This window comes from Sipha flava, unplaced genomic scaffold (genome assembly GCF_003268045.1).
Source record: "Sipha flava isolate LNK unplaced genomic scaffold, YSA_version1 176_pilon_pilon, whole genome shotgun sequence".
In the NCBI taxonomy this organism is placed as follows: domain Eukaryota; kingdom Metazoa; phylum Arthropoda; class Insecta; order Hemiptera; family Aphididae; genus Sipha; species Sipha flava.
In genome coordinates this window covers 1,045,647-1,060,847 of record NW_020272062.1, presented here as the reverse complement: position 1 = coordinate 1,060,847, position 15,201 = coordinate 1,045,647, and the positions used below count along the sequence as shown (strand labels likewise).

Genomic DNA, 15,201 nt, shown 5'->3' with positions numbered 1-15,201 from the left:
AACAAACTGAAGAAGAGTACCAATAAATATTCACTGAACGTTATATATAGATGCAATAAAATTATTATTTTGTCATACACACTGGAATGGAAATTGTTGTCCAGGGGTTGCTAAGTGGAGCATATTTATACCTTAAACATACACATAGGATTTTGGTATTTGACGTGAATATTTTATGACCAGGATCTCGTACGCCAAGCCCCGAGAACACTATAAATTCTTCAACCCTTAGAATAAAGGCTGGGTCAATTTAGGAACACTCGTTTCTTTCTGTCTACGTCTAGTATATTTATTACCATCACTACAAAACATTCAAAAATAGAAAACCTCAGTATTAACATAAAAGTAAAACAAATATATATTTACACAACATTTTTTTAGCGGTAATTGTTTAAATAGTACATAACAGCAACACATATTCAAACATTTGACAATAGTTACTATATCATGTATTGTTTACAAAAAATAATTAAATTTTTTCCTGTGTCCAATTTTTGATTTTATTTAAATAATAATAAATAATTAAAACTAACCAAAATATATAAGTTAATACGTATAATTTATAGTAATCGTATGTGCGATTTATTCACGGAATACGTGAATACGTGAAATACGTGAAAATACGTTAATCGTTTAAAAAATTAAATAATATGCGATACGCAGTAGGTACGTATGAAAAAATATAAATTTAACATGCATTAACAAAAATTAATATAAGTACATAGTTCCAAGTCAATCACTACATAAAAACAAACACGTGAGTATGGCACCACTACGCTATTTAATAAATTGCAACGATCCTGCTGTACACATTGTTAAATTCACTATAGATGGTGAACCGACAACATAAGGTACGTAGTCCATAATAACAGAGATGACATTTTAATATCTATAAAATAACGAACGCTTTATTTATCACCGTTATCAGAAGGTATCAGAAAGACATTAGACGTGTATTTTGACGTGTGAAAAGAAATGCAATTAAAATTCCTTACAATGTTAAAATCTTTTTTTCGCATTGAGGTAAGTAAACATTTTTGAAATACGGAAGATCGTGACTTAAACAATTGAAAAACGTCATAATATTTTTCTCTCCAGCTAAGAATTATAATTATAATCGTATATCATTCAGTGTATAACGTCTAGAAGATTTGTTAAACAAAATACATCGCCCCGGGCAGCAGTTATACATATGCATATAGGTATAGGTAGGGAGGTAGATATAGGCAGGCAGGCAGGACGGCCGGCATTCAAGCAGTCATGTACGTAGTATACTGGGAATGTGGTTCTTCACAGACACCCCCAAAAATATTATTGAGTATAGTAATAATAATATGCATAGAAAGAATGTACGTATATACCTGCTAAAAAAAAACCAACCTACATCCCCTTTTTTTCAAACGCATCTGGAAATTACCTGTTCCCGTGAGAACGAATAATATTATCATCGTGATTATTATTTTTTTTCACCCGTCCAGACCAAAACCACAAAACTTCATGGTCAATTTTCTTAAATAACAAGTATTTATTTTTATTTTGCCAGACTTTAATGTTAAAACCAAGTCAATCAGCTGAAATGAGTCAAAACAAGTGTAGTTTGCCCAAACAATCTGTTAGGTAATGATTTTCACATACGTTTAATGTCATATAAGTCCCCGTAGAAACAAATACCATGAATTATCACAACATATATACAGTAAAACCTCAATTATCCGAAATAATTGGAACTACACAGAGTTCGGATAATAGAAATTACAAAAAAAGTTATTAAAATGAATATAGATTGACTACTACTTAGAATCCAAATTTTGATCCATGCATTTCATAGATTTTTTCATGGTCAAATTTTCCCAGGTGTCATGCATCGCCTCAACTGCCTTATAAATGCAATGCTTTAAATTCATTGGTTTTGAAAATTCAACAACATTTTTTTTTGGTACTTTCATTTAGTAAAAGTCTCCACATAGTTGTTTTCAATACATTTTTTTGAACTTTTCAATTACTCCCTGATCCATAGGCTGAATCAAAAACTTAACTTAACGCGTTGACGTTCGGATACACGAATTGAAACGAAATAACTTTCTGATAATAGAGGGTTCGTAAAACGAATGTTTGAATAACCGTGATTCTACTGTAGGTACAACATACAAGTTGCACCATATTAAAAACGTAGTCGATAATGAACGTCTTACCTAAATACCTGTAATAATGCACTTCTCAGTACTTCACGTTGCTCTACTTATTCTTAAAAAACGTAAATCCAATTTAATTATTTTTTCCATACAACGAATATTAATTAAATAACACTTATATTTTTATTTACTATTTGTTTAGTAAACTCAAAAAGTAAATACAATGTCCATAAAAATAAGAAAAAATATTATCGGATCCGGTTCTATTAGACCAAAACAAATAATAATTAATATAAGTATAGTTTTAAAAACTCTATTATATCAACAAAAACCATTATATTTATATAGAATAAAAACAAATTATTGTCTGTAACTCGTACAAATAATATCTGAGTTATTGACAACCAATAAAAGTATAAAAGTATAATAAACTGCTTAAATTAATTTCACAAGAAATAATATATATTAAAAAAAGATGCGTTAACACTTAAAGTAATTCAAATAAAACTATTTAAATTTGATTTATGATTCATTAAAACAAAACTCATTGCATTTCAATAGTTTTTTGATAGAGTAATTAACATATGTGGAAATAGTTGTAATTTAAAAATAATAATTACCCTTTTAAAATAAATAAGTAAACGTTAACTTAAACAATATAATTATTCGTAGTGGAAAGCTAAACATAAATTTAAACAATTGATGATTTGAATATTTTTTATACATATTAAATAGATAACTACATAAAAATATAAATATTATAAATATATATATAAATATATATATACTTATACATAACTACATTCATGAATATTTTCAAGTTAAAAACGCTAAATTAATAATTTAACTTCACAAAAAAAAATAAAAATATGTCACTCAATAAATCTACAGATTTTAATAAATAAACTTAAAGTTATGAATGTTTTAGATAGTTTCAATAAAAAAAAAAAAATATTAATTAATTTATTCTGACATGGTTACTGAAAAATATAATTTATACTACGTGTCTACATCACACCAAGCATAAATTACATCATTTTCATAATGTTGCTTACTTTAAATTAGATTGAAAATAATAATAAAAATCAATAAGTTCCAAATGAACAGGCCTAACATTGTAAATATTAGATATTCAGTAACAATGCTTAGATTATATGATTTATCTGCATGATGGAACTTTAAAAGGTTTTGTTGTATTTTCCAAAGTTAATTTAATATCATAATAGTATATGTTATATAAGTGTTTAAAAATAAAATATTCACATATAAATGCATAAGTACGAATTAGAGATCTATACGGGCCAAACCAACCTGACCTAGCCCGATCAGTATCGAGCACTAGTTTAGCTATTAAGTACCGGGCATAAGTATAATTATTTAAATAAATCAATTACATTTTTCGACAGATACAAAAATAAATACGAACGAACGAGTATAAATTGCTGTCTTATCATCTCATTATTATCATTCTTATGGCATACTCGCCTTTTTACAATACTATTATCGTTTTTTTTTTTCTTACTGAGGTGTTTTATCATAATTGAATTCAACATCCTTTGCTGAAGTGTTTTTGCAAAACGAAAGTTGAAAATATACAAATTCAATATAAACAAAAAAACAAATGACGACCATCCAAAGTACATTTTCACAATTTTCAGTGTAAAACTCTTCACAATTCTCGAATTTCTGATTGTTTTTTAAAATAAATAACTTTTTTGTTTATACAATACATACATTTTACACGAGAATTGTTTTTAATTAACTATTAAAGCGACTGTCACTATTTCAAATAGTTTTCAAGGATTTCTAAACGCCTAAACATAATATCTTACATATTCATTATTTATAGTTAGTTTCATTTACTTATGTTATTATTAAGAAAAAACAATGAAACTAAAAATTTTGTTAAATTCTATTAAGAACGAGTAAAAATTCAATCATATACATAAACAAATAGGTTTTGTTACAATTATAATTTTGTCATGTTACATAAAAATTATAATCATTATATTATATTCTGAAAATATTATTCTCATATTAAGGACTTAGTAACTTGACAAATCTCTAAATGTAAAATTTGAAATACTCATATTTTTCAAATGTAAAATATAAAAGATTAATTACTATTTAATAGTGAGTTCATCGCTGATCAGACAACAAATTATAACTTTACAAGTAGATAGAGTAAATATTTTTTTATATTTTTAAAAATATAAGGCTGAAAAGCAGGCATCTACTCCTTTACTCAAAAAAATGGAATTGAAGTTATTTGGTGAAAGAAAATTATAGAATGAGGTAAAATTTATGGAAAATAAATTACTACTATGAGTGTATTTTTTAAATGGAAAATGACATTTAGGTAACTATAATTTTCTACCCAACCCATCTTATTAATCACCAAGTATGTTTCTGTGTTTTAATAAACAAAAATTAAAAACCTAAACATTGTCTTAAAGCAAAATTAAAATGAAATTACTAATACTTTTCGTTTTATCATTTTGTTATAATTTATTTTTTAGAAATCTGCTAATAAATTATGATAATTATTCTATGTAAACATGAATGAATACTTATACATAATGCTTAAAACTAAACATAAAATACAAAAATCGCAAAAATACACACACAAAACAAATATGTAGGATACGTGGTAGAACAAAATACTACAAATCTATTTTCAACATAATTCTAAGAATTCTACTTCACATGTAAATATTAACGACCAATTCATAATATTTAATATCACTAAAACAAAATTTGTATAAAATGTATTAAATGTATATTAAAATATATGTTTTTTTGAAAAGATACAAAACATAAAAGAAATATACCTTAAATATCTTTAATATTCTAGAAAATATTGAAATTAATATATATTTGTGGGAACCTTGAACATAATGTGAATTATGATGATAGAAAACGTATTTGAAATAACAATATATACTATACGATAGTTCAGAGAAACATTTATTTACATGATATAGTATAACAAATTTATTAAAAATAATTTTACATTTACGTTTTTCATTCACATGATCAAATCCAGAAATTCCACTTCAGCAATTATTATTTATTCGATTTGACGTATATTTATTATTTACTGTTTAGTCACAGTCAACGAATACGACGAGTGTTCAAAATCGAAAACATACATACAGAAAACATGATGGCTCTGAATATAAAATGAAAAAAACTTTTAAACTTCTCGCATAGCTTAACTTAATGCAGGCCTTTATATTAACAGTATCTGCTAAATTACGAATCGTTAAGAAAATCTAATGGAAGAATAGTTATATAATGTTGTTTAATGCTTATAGAAGAAATTCATTAAGATTACGTGCCATTGGACGTGAATTATAGTAAATATAAAATACAGAATAAATGAGTACTTATGATAAATGAACCCAGTTACCGAGTCAGTTACATACAGTATGAAACCGTTAACATCATATGATACATATAGTGTATGGTGTATCTTGATATGAATAGTAAAAAGTATTCCATAAAATATTTTTTTATCAAGTATTATGATAATCTTGAAGTATATTATTTTGCCTCATATTTAAACTGGGTAACTAAATTGTACATCTTTAATTTCATGAAAAAGTATATGCAAATCAAAATTTTTTTTTAATTTGACACCTTAATTAAAATTAAAGAAACTGATTATCTTTATACATGCGTTTTTCATTGAGACATAATTGAAGATCTACCAAAATATAATTAGTATTTACTTCTCGAATCGAATATACTTTCTTTCCATTGCATCTGATGGTTTACTTATGGTTCACTTCAATTTTCCTACTTACAGTTAGTAAAATTTGATTATTCGCTGTCTCTTTGTACATAATCTCGGCATCCCAATATTAGTGTTATTTTCCTAGAGTTGATCGACTCTTTTTAGTGCTCCATAAGTAATGAAAATACACTCTTTTTATAAAAATCCATAATTAAATATTTTCACAATTTTAATAAATTTAAAACCCAAAATATAACCCTTGAGTAATAATGAAATAAATAATTATTTTATCATAGCGCGTTTAAAAAGTTGAATTAATATTAAACCATATACTTATGTATTTAAATATAAATATTATATATATATATATATATATTATAATTTTTCACATTTACTATATTACAATTATAATTATTCCTATCATTAGTAACAATTTTACATAGATTAATATTTAATATATATATATATATATATATATATATGTATAATAGTAAAGGCAGTTTATAAGCTAAACATACTGAGCCTCATATCGATCATGTTCATTCATCTTATTAAAATTATGTGCACTTTCGATGCCATGAATTTATTCCAAAACTTAGATCAATATAAACTAACTTGGCATCGATTGCGACTGTCTTTTAGAACACAACTCGATACACTATGTAATACACTTGAATAGTATTGTAAAATGTATACATTTTCAATCAACGTTTCCTAGCGTAAATCTCGTAACTTTAACTAAACGATATGATAAAGCGTGCAAAGATCGTCTATAGGCGAGATGAGTAAAATTGTGAAAACTGGCTACAACACGACAGCAACAAAAATCGAGTAAGTATACATAATTTTGGAAAACAAAGTAATTTACAGTAAATATATTATATTTTCGAACTAATTAAAATGACACACTACACATTACATGACGTAATTCGGGGCATTGGCTGGCGGTCAACATCCGTTTATCTGGAAACCCGCGTCTAAGAGGCCATGTGTGCGTAATGGGTATTTGGCTCGAGTTAAACATTAAGATCCAACAGCGTCGGGTGAGGGTGAACAGATCGTTAAAAAATAATGCGCCAACCGTAAACATATATATATTTATTTCTGTGAGCGATAGGATCGAAACTGTTAAAATAATAATCCTATAGACCGATAAAAGTCTCAAGATATATAAAAAATTATTTTAAAAATACTGGTACGAAAAACGGAACGCATATAAGAGAATAGGCATAATTCTTGATCCTACTAAAACACGATTGCAAAACGAAATTCTTATTTTAACATTTAGTAAACTACGATCAAAATAAAATAAATTGTTAATATTTTGTACTTATACATAATTGACAAACGTGTTGTGATATAATGGTTCCATAATTTCAATATTTCCCTATTCAATATTAAAAAAGGGAGTTCAACAAAACACTGATCACAATTTAGTGGTTGAAAATACTCCTACAATAGATGTACCAATAACTAGAATATGGTATAAGTAATATTCCCATTATTAGTCAATCATATGATGGAGCAAGTGTGATGTCGGGAAAAGAGTGGTTTTTAGAAAAAAATTCAAGAAAAGCAATCTACACTCATTGTATGGCTCACAGAACAAATTTAGTTGTAATAGATATCTGCAAATCAGTTTAAGTAAATATGAAATACAAATATTTTTCAGTTATGTATACAATTTCAATATAATTTTGTATTTAGAAATATTTTTAATCCATTTCTAAAAAGCTAAGGGTCTATTAATATTTTAGAGGCCGTATATGTACATTTTTCAATACCTACTACTCACTTTACACTTATTTAAATTTAAAAAAACTTCAAATTAAAAACAAGAGTATTACTCAAATAAGTGACACACGTTGGTCTTGTCGTTATCACAACTGAAAAATAATTATGGAAAATTTACCTGTTTTAATTGAAATTCTTATACAAGAAATTGAAGATAATAATGACAGAGATGTAGCCCAAGCTAAAGCTCAAATATAGTCGTTTCAAATTAAAACTAATAATTAACTTCTACTATATACAACTATATTTTATATTTATTATTTATGGAAATTTTATCATTACTTCAGGAACCAATATTTGTTGTTCACCTTTATTTTCATGCAATTTTACTTGTTATAAACATTCTGAGTAATCGTTTACGAGAAAAACTAACAACAATAGGACAAGCCGCTCAAATAATTACTTCTGTAATTCAAAGTCTAAAAGATTATCGAAATTATGAAAAATTTTTGGTTATTAAGAATCGAATTGCTGAATTTACTAAAAATCATCAAATTCCTCTTGAGAGACCTACAGTTTTATTTTCAAAATATTGCTTCATTATAAAAACAATTTCAACGTAATAAATAATTTATATTCATTTTAGGTCTTGAGTCAAAAACAAAAAGAGTTGAAAGTACACATTTATCATACTTTTATGTGATTTCTACTACTGGTGCTGAAAAAAAAAAATTCTGTTACAAATGTAGAATTTTGGAGAATTAAATATTATGCTGTACTTGATTCTATTAATGAAAATTTTACTCGTTGTTTTTCTAATCAAAGCTTAGAACTTGCTAATTCTGTAGACAATTTTTTTCTATTTAATTATAATGAAAGCAAATTATTCAATAACCATTATAAAGTAATAATACATCAACAATTAATGAAATCTCTAAATAATGAATTATTTTGGCTACCAATTTACTTTAATTTATGTTATTTTACTACTGTAAAAGAATCTGTTTTAAATTGATACTGATGCATTATTGATGGCCTAAAGAAATATTAAGTGATATTAGGCAAATAGCAAGTACCATAAATGAGAGTACTTTTCCAAATTTATACAAACTCCTTAGTGTTTACTTAGCCAATAATTAGTGCAACTTGTGATAAGTCATTTTCTGCGATGAGACAAATCAAAACATGGTTACGGTCTGCAATGCTACAAGATCAATTTTCAAATTGTTCCATAGTAAATACTGAGAGCGAGAGAGGCATATCAAATAATATTGACTGTTTAGAGATTTTGGACACATTTTCTAATGCTGATTACAGAAAAATTCCATTATTATATTAAAATTATATAATAAAGTTGACTATGAAAATATTTTTTATAACTCATGTTACAGTACTGCGGTAAATACAACTTGGCTCAGAATCTAAAATATATTGACATAATATATAAGAGTAGAGGTAATCTACAGATTATTTTATGTTTTAGTGGGAGGGCTGTAGCCCCCCCAGACTTTTTACCCTAGTTGCGTCTATGAATGGTTCGTGTTTTAAAACCAAATATATAAGGATATCGCAAAAAAAAAATTATCATATATTAAAGTGTAATCATTCAATTATATAAACACAGCAAATATAATTAATACCATAAGTAATACCTATATAATTTACTAGTATTATAATGAAAAATGAATAAAATCGAAAAAATGTTGATACTTCAACTACCTATAGACTATTAAACAATGAGATAGTTGAGCAAATAAAAAATTACATGACTCTACAATTTTTAAAAACTGATCGTAATATTTTATTATCTCGCATATAGTATTTATAGATAATTATTGTTTATTATGTTTAGTAATTGCATGTATGTTACATTTTATACTAAAACCGGACATTTAAAATTAAAATTACAAAAACAATAGACACATAAACACACACAGACAAATTCCGATGTGAGCGAGGAATGACCCTTTGAGTACAGAATCTGAATGACGAGCGCGCGTGAAGGGATTGAGAACGACGGGAGGCTGCCACGTAATAGGATGTAAAGGGGTATGTACATTGCTCTACTGGATACATGAAGGGCCGAGGTAAACTGGTGTGTACAAAATAATAACGCTAATTAAAGTCGGTTTGCGGTTTTCAGTTGGTTATCGATTTTGGTTTCTCTGTACACCGGCGGTTGGTCGAGTGCGTACGAAAGGGCGATGAACACCGGGAAAACGTTTCCGGACAATGTTGTGAACTGTTTCATGATTAGAAACTCGCATAAAAACATTATCAGACAAATATGAGGCGATAGCTGGTGTGGAAAATGAAAACAACCATCCCAATGAGAATATAAAGATTGTGGTAGAGGAAAAAACAACAAATAAATAGGACTCTATGTACTAACACGTAGAAAGCGTCCAATTAGATCCAAATTTACTATATTAATTAAACGTGAATACATTTTTGAGCGAAAAAGATAATATACATTATAAGAAACCAAAATGTAAATGAACACAGACTTCAATTATATCATTAAATTATGTTTAATTTATACATAACATTAACTCACGTTGAAACGTATATGGTTTATTCTCATTATTGTTAAAAATATAAAAAAAAAACACAAAATATGTTAACGATCGGTATAATAATTTAGGTTAGGTTGCCCATATACCGTGATAGCCCACCAACAACAACTAATTACCTACCTGCATCTAATAATCATATTTAATACGTCACCGACAAAAACATAGATAGCTGCGCATTTCGCGCATAGTTGTCACTATGACACGAACAAACCTTCAAATATTACTTGGGTTTTCAAACCGCACTAACTTGGAAGTAATAAGATGCCAAGTAAATTCTTGTGACCCATAAACTAATTAATTGAACAGACAGGTATGACTATAACTTGGTGAATAATGAATAGTTAGTGATGAATGTAGCCTATAGAATTTGGCAACTGAGATCCATCTTAATTTCAAAGGAAATTATCTAGTAATATTTGTCGTTAACTCTACGTAATTCCGGGATGATTCTATAACGCATTGCATGTACCTATACAAAAAAAAAAAAAACAAAAAATCATAAACATATTATAGAAAAAAACACAATATCTTACTATATTATATACAAGGTATACGTTTAAACTGAAAAGTTAAATTAATTGTAATTTAGTCCAGTTAATCGATAACGTCTTGAATTACAATATTAAAAAAATATGCTATTATGCTAATTAAAATAATTGTTTGTTAATATGTACACGTTTTATATATAAGTATACGTATGAAACATAAGAAACGACAGAAAAATTAGTGTTTTCTTAAGACATTTAAATGAAATGCGATACACTAGTGGTGATAAAAATGCGAATGCATCATATTCCCATTGTTCCATAAAATATTTCTTTTTCAATATTATATGTTATTTTGTTGTCCTACTTAGAATTATACCGACGTAAGATTATTCCACCGTTGTGTTGTTGTTCAGGAACCACGATTAAAAAACTATTATTTTAATTCTTTTTTTTTCATTGAACCCAAGAGCAAAAAAAAAAAAAAAATACGAAACTATTAAAAACTTAAATATGGTCAGTAAAAAATCGAAAATAAAATCAAATATACAGCCGAAAATAATACTCGTAATATAGTTGTTTGTTTGCTACAAACGTCTGACTACCACAGTCCACAGTATCACAGTCTACGCACCACGCGTATGGTCACGATCAAAACGTTTCGCGTTTATATTTCGTGATATCGTGCAAATAGAACCAAAGATGGAAACCACGGACAGTGTTATTATTTAAAGTACACGTATATACATGTATATAAATGGTTTACAGACATACAGTATTAAACTCTCAACCGAAACGATGAGAATTCAAACAGACAACGTGACGTGAGTTTTGGGTGCGGTGGGCGCTGAGAATGTAGCGATCGAGATCGATCCGTGTCGTGGTCGAGGGATCATAAATGAAACAAAAAAACCTAATCACCTTCAAAACGGTCGCTGTACGAGGGAAGTACAGCATAAAATACTGTTAGAAATATACAGCTCAAAACGATTAAAAACAAAAACCCTTCAAAGGTTTTTCAGCGCTTGTCAGTCTCTCTTCTGTTTTAATATTATTCGAGTAGGATTTTCACAAGGATTTTTCACGTCTGCTGCAGCCAGTAAACGATCTACGTTCCCGGTCCGCCGAATATGCATTTGTAGAACATAGGGCGGACACAATTACGTACATAATCGCCCGGAATATATCACCATCGTCGCAGACGTACAAATAAAAGAAAGATAAATAAAGATAGAAAGAGAGTTAGAGAAAGATAAAAAAATAAAAGAAGAGAAAAGGAAAGAGTACGTACGAACAAACTCATGAAGTTAGGAAATGGACGAGAAAACCGTGTGTGAAACACTCATTTTTACTATACAAAAACGTACACATATAATATGCATCCGAGGCGGTGTATACACGCGCGAGTGCGTCAAATGCAAACTACTAGCACTATATACATAAATCTATACATGTAGTACACATAGATGCATACATAATACATGTTATGATCGCAAACGAAGGTAATTAACCGAGTGTGTGTGTGTGTGTGTGTGTGTGTGTGTGTGTGTGTGTGAGAGAGAGAGAGAAATACAATGCGTTAGATCGTTAAATTGCCCAAGTGCATATATATATACGCATACGTGTATGTAAGTATGTACGTATATAATATCATTTTCTGTGCGTATTGTTTCGCACGAAAAGGTCAGTAATTAAGGGTATGGTTGTTGACGGCGACTTGGATGTTGACGATTTCAACAGCGCACGACGAAAGGTACGGCCGACGACGTCGCCGTGTAGTAGTGAATGTGTGCACAACGTGTAACGTATTATTATTACTACAATAACGAATGAAATAGTATACGCGCTATTGGCAGAACGAAAACGGTCGTTGTAATGCCGAGCGCGGTGGTTTATTGAAACGCATAAAACGCGCTTTTCCCCGGTGCGACAAACGGGGCGGCGGCAGCGGCGGCGGTTGTTTACGATTACAACTGTCGAAGATAGACCGTATGTTATAGGTGAATAATAATAATATACGTGCACCCGACGACGAAGGCGACCGGTGGGGTACACCGTTAAAATACCAGTCCGGTCGTGTTATATCCCATACAGAAAACCGTCGTTGGTAAAAATCCAAAGGAATTAATAACTTATAACGTAAGCGCGTTTTATGCGTCACAGTAATATTTAATCGAAATCCTTAAAAAACGTAACACGTAACACGCATTGTCGACGTTTTTGTCGAATTGACATTTTCCGCGGACGCATAGTGCGAGCTGCGCGGTGTACGTTCGCGGTAAGGTAAAGAAAACGGATAAATCGGCAAAAAAAATTCACCGAACACGAGAGACCGCGATATAGGTGCACGGCCCAGAAGTAATATTACAACGTTATAGACATTGGTTACAGACCAAATCGGTAACGTGCGAAATACGATATCGCACGTGTTCACGATTGACGACTGAATCGGTTAGTAATCGATGGATTGGTAAATAGTACGGCGACGATCGTGATAAAAGTATTTTTATCGCAACGGGACGGCAACAAGTATGGATCCGGCTTTACCGCGGTTAGTAATTTGCGCGTATACACGGTAAAGCCTTACGATAAATACAAAAAATACATACATATATAGAACGCGATGCCGTGTTCAACAGCAGTAACCGCGACACAATAACAAATTACACAATGAAGAGATATCGTGTTTCGAACGGCGACCGTCTTTTTTTTCCAAATAACCTCCACGGATTAATTATTTTTGGGCCTTTACTGATGTACACAAACGCTGCTCTAATAATAAATAACAGTTCCGTAAAAACACGAAACACGGCGTTCTATAAAAAACTGTAACCTCTCTGTATAGCGACGACGAGTGTGTGGGTATAATACTATTTCCTCTGTGCGGCCGTAATCACGCATTGTGCGTTACGTGGACCGCATGTATGCGCACATACGCACCGCACTGCATTATAACATACCAACACACTATTATACACATGGTTATGTTCGCTGACAATTGTTCGTTTAAATATAAATAAAACAAAGAGATGACAGAGTCCGATGTTGTCGCACTGTGAATGGAAGCGAAACACAATGATCATTATTACAGCTGAGCGTGGTCGGTAAACGGATTTATTATTATTACGACAAATGAACGGTGAGATATTGTCGGTCGGGGGACCCGAAACCGTTTAATTCGAATCGGAATATTATACCCGCCACGGCCAGCACACCGTCCTCGGAGTAATGCCGGTGTCGATTTTCGCGATCCTGCGCACAACATAACCTGCATCATGACGACGCACGCCTTTAAGTCTCCGGTCGGTAAAAAACGTCTTCAACGGCGGTACTACTGCGTTTCTCAGCCCCGACCCTCGTCCCACCGGGATCCCCTCCTACCCAGTGATCGACGAGAGTGCACATTCCTCGCATTCGAAACCGGACAGCGCCTAAAAACATACCCCGGTGATGGGAGGGTGAAGGGTCCGGGTGCGCACCATACGTGTGGCAGAACGTGCGCGTGTGTACGTATGTGCGATTGGCCGCGCAGAACGGCGAACGAGTACACACTGTATCCATCAACGGTAAGCATATCGAAATGTATGATAATTGTACTGCGGCCGGCGGCCAAGGGCGCGTTTGTACTTACTTACTGACACCGGTGGGTCGTCGCGGACGACGATCAGTGACGTTGACGATGAGAATTCGAACGGCGCGTTTGAACGGAAGTCGACGAGACGGTCTTACGGCATGACGCGACGACCAGAGACGATGGCGAGACGGACACGACGCGCGTAGAGCTCGGCAAAGACTGATCCGAACACGCGGATGCTACCGACGAGAGACGCGCGCGAAAGATTGAGTAAGAGTGTGTGAGAGAGAGAGATTGAGCGGGAAGGAGTGAGAGGGTGCGAGAGGGAGAACGAACGAGGGAAAGAAACGTGCGCGCGTACGGGTCGAAACGAGAAAAACGCGCGCGACCGTTGTTGATGGTCACACGGCACACGGACGGACGCGAGACGCTCGCGCAGCAACGGCAACGGCAGCAACAGCGACGACGAACAACGCAACGAGAGACGGTCACACTCAGACGCGAGAGCACACCGCAGCACACTCCTCGCCGACACACGAAGCGGATCGCACACACGCACACGTACGCGGCACACACCCTACCATTATGAACGGCCCCACCACCGCGACCGTGTGACGTATAGTACGTGCGTGCGTGCGTTTTTTTCTTTCGAAACGTATTTACGCGCCACGCCACAGCCGTCGCCAATGTGCGTGCGTGCGTGCGTGCGAGCGTGTTGTGCGGCCGCCGCCGGTGAGGCAGATGTGCGCCACAATAATAATAATAATAATGGAACCCGCGCGTTCGTGTTGTATACAGGGAGAGCGGAATGCCGCGAGCCAGTGACGGCGGCCGTGCGCAGCGCAAACCAGCGCGTCGTAACGAGTAACAATAATGAAAACATTACGGACGCTCGGTAAACCGGTGCACTACGACGGCGTTAATGGTGGCAGGGGGGGGGGGGGGGGGGGGGGGGGGGGGG

The 15,201-nt window shown here is 32.1% G+C and overlaps 1 protein-coding gene across 2 annotated transcripts in view; it reads right to left on the bottom strand.

Annotated features, from left to right (window-relative positions):
* LOC112680358 (polypyrimidine tract-binding protein 2) overlaps positions 1 to 14,775 on the bottom strand; it is a 122,852-nt gene extending 108,077 nt beyond the window's left edge. The window contains exon 1 of one of the 2 annotated variants that reach the window (XM_025550432.1): positions 14,302 to 14,775. The gene's annotated coding sequence lies outside the window, so the exon portion shown is untranslated. The remainder of the gene's footprint in view (positions 1 to 14,301) is intronic. The other variant, XM_025550434.1, reaches the window with a different exon arrangement.
* Positions 14,776 to 15,201: the final 426 nt, after the last annotated feature.